Below are 6,557 nucleotides of genomic sequence, written 5' to 3' on the forward strand. Positions count from 1 at the left end.
ATGGCATCCTCACAAAACCGGAGTTGAAGTTTGCTCCAGAAAGCTCAACACGAGAGTGATCTAGGTTGGTTGTGTCTCCTTCTTTGTCAAAGAGAGGCAGGGGAAGTATGCTTGGCTTTTGTTGCAGCTCCCCGATTAGCCTGTTGAAAAACTATGGAGTTTAGCACGTATGGGGCCTGAATGGGATCATATAGTGTCACCAATGGGTGGCTGAGGAAGAGAAGACAGGGGTCAGCCTGGAAATACCATTGTCATGACTTGGTCTGTACATCTTTTTCTATCTCTAAACATTCTTGTTTGTTCCTCATTATTTCATTTATTCTACCTTTTAGCATGTCTCACAGGCTACAAAGCTATTTGCGCTATATTTAACACATTTTATGAATTCTGCCTATCCGTCACAAGCCATTTACTTACTCTTTATCTATATTTAATGTATACAAGCATACCTCAGAGATATTGCAAATTCGATTCCAGACCACTGCAGTAAAGTGAATATTGCAATAAAGTAAGTGAAATGATCTTTTTGGCTTCCCAGTGCATATAAAAGTTATGTTTACACTCTACTGTAGTCTATGAAGTGTGCAATAGCATTATGTATAAAAAATGTATATAACTTAAACAAAAATACTTCATTTCTAAAAAACACCATCATCTGAACTTTCAGTGAGTTGTAATCATAAATCACAGATCACCAATAGCAAACACAAAAATAATGAAGAAGTTTGAAATATTGCAAAAACTACCAAAGTGTGGCACAGTGCTCACAAAGTGAGCAACTACTGTTGGAAAAGTTGCACTGACAGACTTGCTCCATGCAGGGTTGCCACAAACCTTCAATTTGTAAAAAACACAGTATCTGCGAAAAGCATTCAAGCGAAGCACAAAAAAGGAGACATTCCTATACTGTTTTGCCTGCGTCTCATGAGCTATTATGCTGAACACTGCTTACAGATTTCATCCATTTGGTTCATTTTTCTTGTCTTCTATGGCAAGAGTGAATATTCTCCAATAATGCAGAAAACACGGATTTCGCAATCCCTTTTTTATGGGCCCCAGATATCTATGCAGTTGACCTTGAACAACATGAGTTTAAACTGTGTGGATCCACTTATTTAATGGATTTTTCCCTTTATAAGTACAGTACAGCATTGTACATGTCTTTTCTCTTTTTTTATGATTTTCTTAATAACATTTTCTTTCTTCTGGCTTACTTATTGTAGGAATACCATATATGATACCTATAACATATATAACATGTTAATCAACAGTTTATGTTACTGGTAAGGCTTCAGGTCACCAGCAGGCTAAGAGTAGTTGTTCCTGGGGAGCCAAAAGTTATAGGTAGATTTTGGACTATGAGTGGTTGACATCCCTAACCCTTGTCTAAAAGTCGACTGTACCTTCCTTTATGTTCTGTAATAACTAATGTCTGTCTGAAAAGGGGCCATTAGATAATTTTAAGACTATACCTTTGATTATTACCTCATTGTCAAGAAAAACTGTTTTAAATAAGATGGTTTAGTTTACTAAAAAGTTTTGGTACACTTCGATAAATGAAAACCTATTTTAATGGCTGCAAAGATGTTGGGATTTGCTCCTCCTGTGAATTTTATGGGTGAGTCGCCTTCTTGGGCAATCCACAGATCCGCATGGAGCAGGTCCTGGTTCACCATTGCTTGGGATTCAAAGTTTTTCTTTTTCTTCCTGGCTCAAGGGAACGTCTTCCGGCGTGGGCCAAGCTTTTCTCTTTCAAACCCCCCTCACAGCGACTTAGGCTTCTGGAAGTCAAAGCCAGCGCGACCTAGGGACTGTTCGTGCTGTCTGGCCACACACGTTGTTTGGGTGATGAGTCTCACAGCGGGCTGCCTGACCGAATATACAGCAAGGGAAAAGGGAAACGAAATATAAATTGTTATCTGAAATCACGTCTAGCTGGTGTCCGCGGAGGTGAAGCTGCGATCCTCCGGTCTGCGGAGGCTTCTCTCCGTGTCTGACGGCCCAGCAGAGCGGGCTGTGAGGCTGGGCCGTCGACGCGAGAGCCTACATTTCATTTAAGACCTCTCCAGCATGGTGGTCTCAGGGTACTCAGATTTCTTTATTTCTAGGTAAATACTTTCTGATATTACTGTAAACTTCATTTTCTTTTTAATTGCCATATCTTCTCCATAGCTGCTGCTTTTTTCCGTCTCTGGCGCCTCAGTGACAGGCAGGTGCTGCTGCCTCAGCCGCCCATCTGCAATGGAGGGACGCACAGAACTAATAGTTTCCTCATGAGGAGAAGTAAGCCGACTCTGCACAGCACCCAGCCCAATAATCCGCAGGCCTACACCTCCTTCCGCTTCAGCGGGCTGCCTCACCGCAAGACAGAACTTGGAGCCGGCAGCTGAAGGCCAAGGGGTCCTGGTGGTCATAAAATGGAGACGCGCCCGGAAGTCCTCCACCTCCCATTTTAGACCATCATCCACAAGAACGCCTGCGCAAAGCTGGCAGCACTTGTCACGTGACCTGCAAGATGGGCGAGAACAGGGAGCGCCCCCATCTGCGCATGCCTGCTATCGGTGCTGCGCAGCCTGCAACGTCCTGCGTGGCGGGAAGCTGGGGGTTTTGAGAAGAGATCGCCCACCTTCTGAGAGTCGGCTAATGCTCTTGCTTCCCCGGAGCAGTAAGGGTGTCAGGCAACGTTTTTCGACAAGAACAACATATTTGGAAACGCAGGTAAATTTTACCCTGAGCTTTCCCATTATTTTAAATAATTTGCCCATATTTTAGGGGTTTTTTTTTTTTTTTTGGTAAAAATGACTGTGCGGGGGCGCCTAGGTGGCTCGGTGGGTTGGGGCCTTCTGCCTTTGGCTTGGGTCGTGATCCGGGTTCCTGGGATCTGGCCCCGCATGGTCGTTGGGCTCTCTGCTCAGCGGGGAGCCTGCTTCCTTCCCCCTCCCCCGCCCCCTTCCCTCTCTGCCTACTTGTGATTTCTGTCAAATAAATGAATAAAATCTTTAAAAAAAATATTTTATTTATAAAATCTGTGAAAAAAATCACTGTGCCGTATGTAAATAATAATAATTTTATTTTTCCCTTTCAGACTTAGGTCTAATTTCCCTTTCTGCCTTGCAGCACTGGCCAGATCTTCCGTGCAGTAGCACATTTGCATAAGACTGAAATACCAAGTAAGTGTTTCTAGGGGTGCCCGGGTGGCTCGCGGTTTAGGTGTCTTGACTTTTGATCTAAACTCAGGTCTTGATCTTAGGGTGTTGAATTCAGGCCCCTCACTGGGCTCCAAGCTGGCTGGCGGGACTGTACTTAAAAAAATTAAGTTTAATGTTTTCCACTTAAAATGATTTTTTTTCTAAATTAAAAAAATATTCTTCAGCTTAAGGTTGTTCCTTTCTACGTCTAATTTAATATAGATTAAAAAAAACAAGCCATCTTGAACTTATTAAGTGCTTTTCTCCATACAACTGTTGGAATGAACATTTGGCCTTTATTTAACTTCTCTGTTGCATTGAATTACATTTACAAAATGAGAGAAACTCATTTTGGTTGTTTCTTTAATAGGATTTTGGTCCCCAATACCTACTGTTCCTAATACTCTACTCTTCCCCTGCCCCCATCAGTTTATGAGTGAAATAAGACCATAATTTTCCTTTCTCTATTTTGTATCGTGGTTGAGTTGAGATTTCCTTCTTTCTATCTTAACGTCGGCAGAGTTTATATAAAATTGTACTAATCTGTATACTGACAGTTTTGCAGATCTGCTTTCTTCCCTGTGTAACCTCTGGGGCTATTTTTTTCTTGAGCGAAGATTTTAGCTACCTCTTCAATTTATGTAATAGTTATAGGGCTATTTGAGTTTTTTCTTTTTGAACAAGTCTATAAGATATATTTTTTAGGAATATGTCCATCCATTAAGTTTGACATTGTTAGTATATATTTGTTTATGCCATTTTCTTACCTTACTTTCAATGCTCACTTTATGGGTAAGTATACTGTTAACTTGTGCCTTTTCTTGTCTACTCTTGATCTGTCTTACTAAAGATGATTTTTTGTTTTGTTTTGTTTTTGCTAACCTTTGGCTTTTAAATCTTCTCTGTTCTATTCTTATGTTCTGTTTAATTAACTTTGATTTCTATTTATTGTCTTTTTTTCTATGTTATTTGGGATTATACTGTTGTTCATTTTATAACTTCTTAAGGAAGGGTATTTAATTCATTTTAAGAGTATAAACCTTACTACAGTATTTGGGCACTTTACTCCCTATATCTTATATCTCTTGGGTTTTTCTCTATTTTTATTTATTTATTTATTTTTTATTAACTCTTTTTTGGCTGTGTTTTGTGTGGCAGAACTCTGTGTAACAAAGCCTTTGAGTCTTTGAATGCCTGAAATTAATGGCCTCATATGCTGATGACAATCTGTTAAATATAAAATTCTGGGTTCTCTTCCATTAGTACTTCGGAAACACCACTCCATTGTCATCTTACATCCAGTGTTGGTAATGAATTATATCAATCTAATTTATATTTATTTTGAAAACTTTTAGAGTTTTCTCTTGATTTTAAATATTCTTAACTAACTTAATTTAGTATACTAAATATGTTTAGGACATTTCCTGTATCATTTCCCTTTTACTCTGAGATCTCTCATCTTTTTAAAGTTTTTTTTTTTTTTTTTTTAAGATTTTATTTATAAATTTGAGAGGGAGAGAGAGAGAATGCTCACATGAGTGGCCGGGGTGGGGATGGGATGGGGGGTAGGGCAGAGGGAGAGGGAGAAGCAGGTTCCCCGCTGAGCGGAGAGCCCAAGGCTGGGCTTTATGCCAGGACCCTAGGATCATGACTTGAGCTGAAGGCAGATGCTTAATTGAGTGATCCACCCAGGCATCCCTCTTGTCTTTTTAAATCTGAAAAATACATTTGTATTTTCTCTTCAAATACTGTTTTTTACCCGTTTTTCTTTTTTTCAGGGAATTCTTTTAGTTGGATATTAGCACACTACTTCTTCATATCTCATACTTTTTTTTTTTTTAAAATACTTTCTATTTACATGTTCTTGTTTTTTCCATCTGGGGGATTTCTTTCATTTATTCTTCCAGTTTGCTAATCTATTCCTCTACTGTATCCATTCTCTTTATCCCAGTGTTTGGACTCTTTATTTCAGTTATTATATTTTCACACATAATATTTCACTTGCTTTTCTGTTTTTTTAAAAAATTTATTCATATTTCTAACATCATTATTTCTTTTAGTAATTGTATCAAGATAGCTATTTGTCTATTGTTCTAATAGTTCTGCTTCTGATAGATGCAGTATTCCAACATGTATTTTCTTTTGAGGTAATTTGTGCTCTTCAAATGTTTTGTTGATTTTTCTTATGAGCTCAGTTTTTCTGGTAGTATGAGCTTCTTTGCCGGTCAGTGCTCAGTCTCTGATGGCCCCAGATTGCTCAGTGTGTTGGGGGTGGGGTCACTGGCCTTGGAATCTGTCACTCCTAGTTCATAAATCAATTCTCAGGCGAGAGAGCCATTCTGTATCACACAGAGAAGCAACATTAGGAGAAAATGCATCTCAAATTGTATTTTAGGCCCTGGGACTTGGAGGGGGAAGGTGCAACTCCCCAAAGTTACTTAGTTCCTTTCTGTTTTCTTCTAACTTTCCTAAACTGCTTTAGATTGGATACCCTAGGTAACAGACTGAGATGAAGATTTATTTATAGGAATATATTGGAGTGTGGTCTCAGGAACAATACCTTTAAGGAAGCAGGGGAAGCAGGGTTGGACAGGGGGTGGAGTGAACTGTGATGCTGTTGCAGCAGGGGTTTCACTCATCCCACAGAACTCTGGAGTGAGGGGAAACCTTCAAAGTGTCTAACATTGAGGCAAGGGGACTGGAATTTGGTACCATCCTCTCATCCCCGTTGATCCGTAGTTGAATGCAGGCTATGCCTATGTTTTTCACGTTCAGCGCTGTTTTCTGGGGTGGTTTCAAGTTTGGTTGTGGTCATTGAGATGGCTTTAGATGGAGTGGTGGTCTCAGGGTGGTTTGGGTTCAGTGATAATCTTTTTTTAATTTTGTATTTATGTGCTACATCTTTGCTATCCTTTTATTTTTTAATCTTTCTGAATATCTTTGTTTTAGTTATTCTTTGTTAATGGTTCTCTTTTGGATTTTGCTTTGTTAGCCAATCTGAAAATCTTTTTCTTTTTGTAGGTAAGTTAAGTGCATTTGTATTTATTGATATGATTGACATGTTTGGATTTAGCTATGTCAAAAAATATTATATATATATACATATACAAATCATTCTGTGTTCTCTTTTCTAGATCTTTCCATGTTGAGGAAGATTTTAATTTTTTCTTTATTCTGGTATCTTATATAACACCCTTAGTCTCTCATTTTTTGAATACTGTCTATTATTCACTGCTAGGAGCAATACTGAAATCAGTTACTAGTTTTTTTCCCCAACCCTTTTTCTCTATACTGGAATTTAATTTGAATTACCTATTTACTCTCTGATAATGTCTATAAAGCATCAATGAGCTTGTACTTTCTGTATTT

This window comes from Neovison vison, chromosome 11 (assembly GCF_020171115.1).
Source record: "Neovison vison isolate M4711 chromosome 11, ASM_NN_V1, whole genome shotgun sequence".
In the NCBI taxonomy this organism is placed as follows: Eukaryota; Metazoa; Chordata; class Mammalia; order Carnivora; family Mustelidae; genus Neogale; species Neogale vison.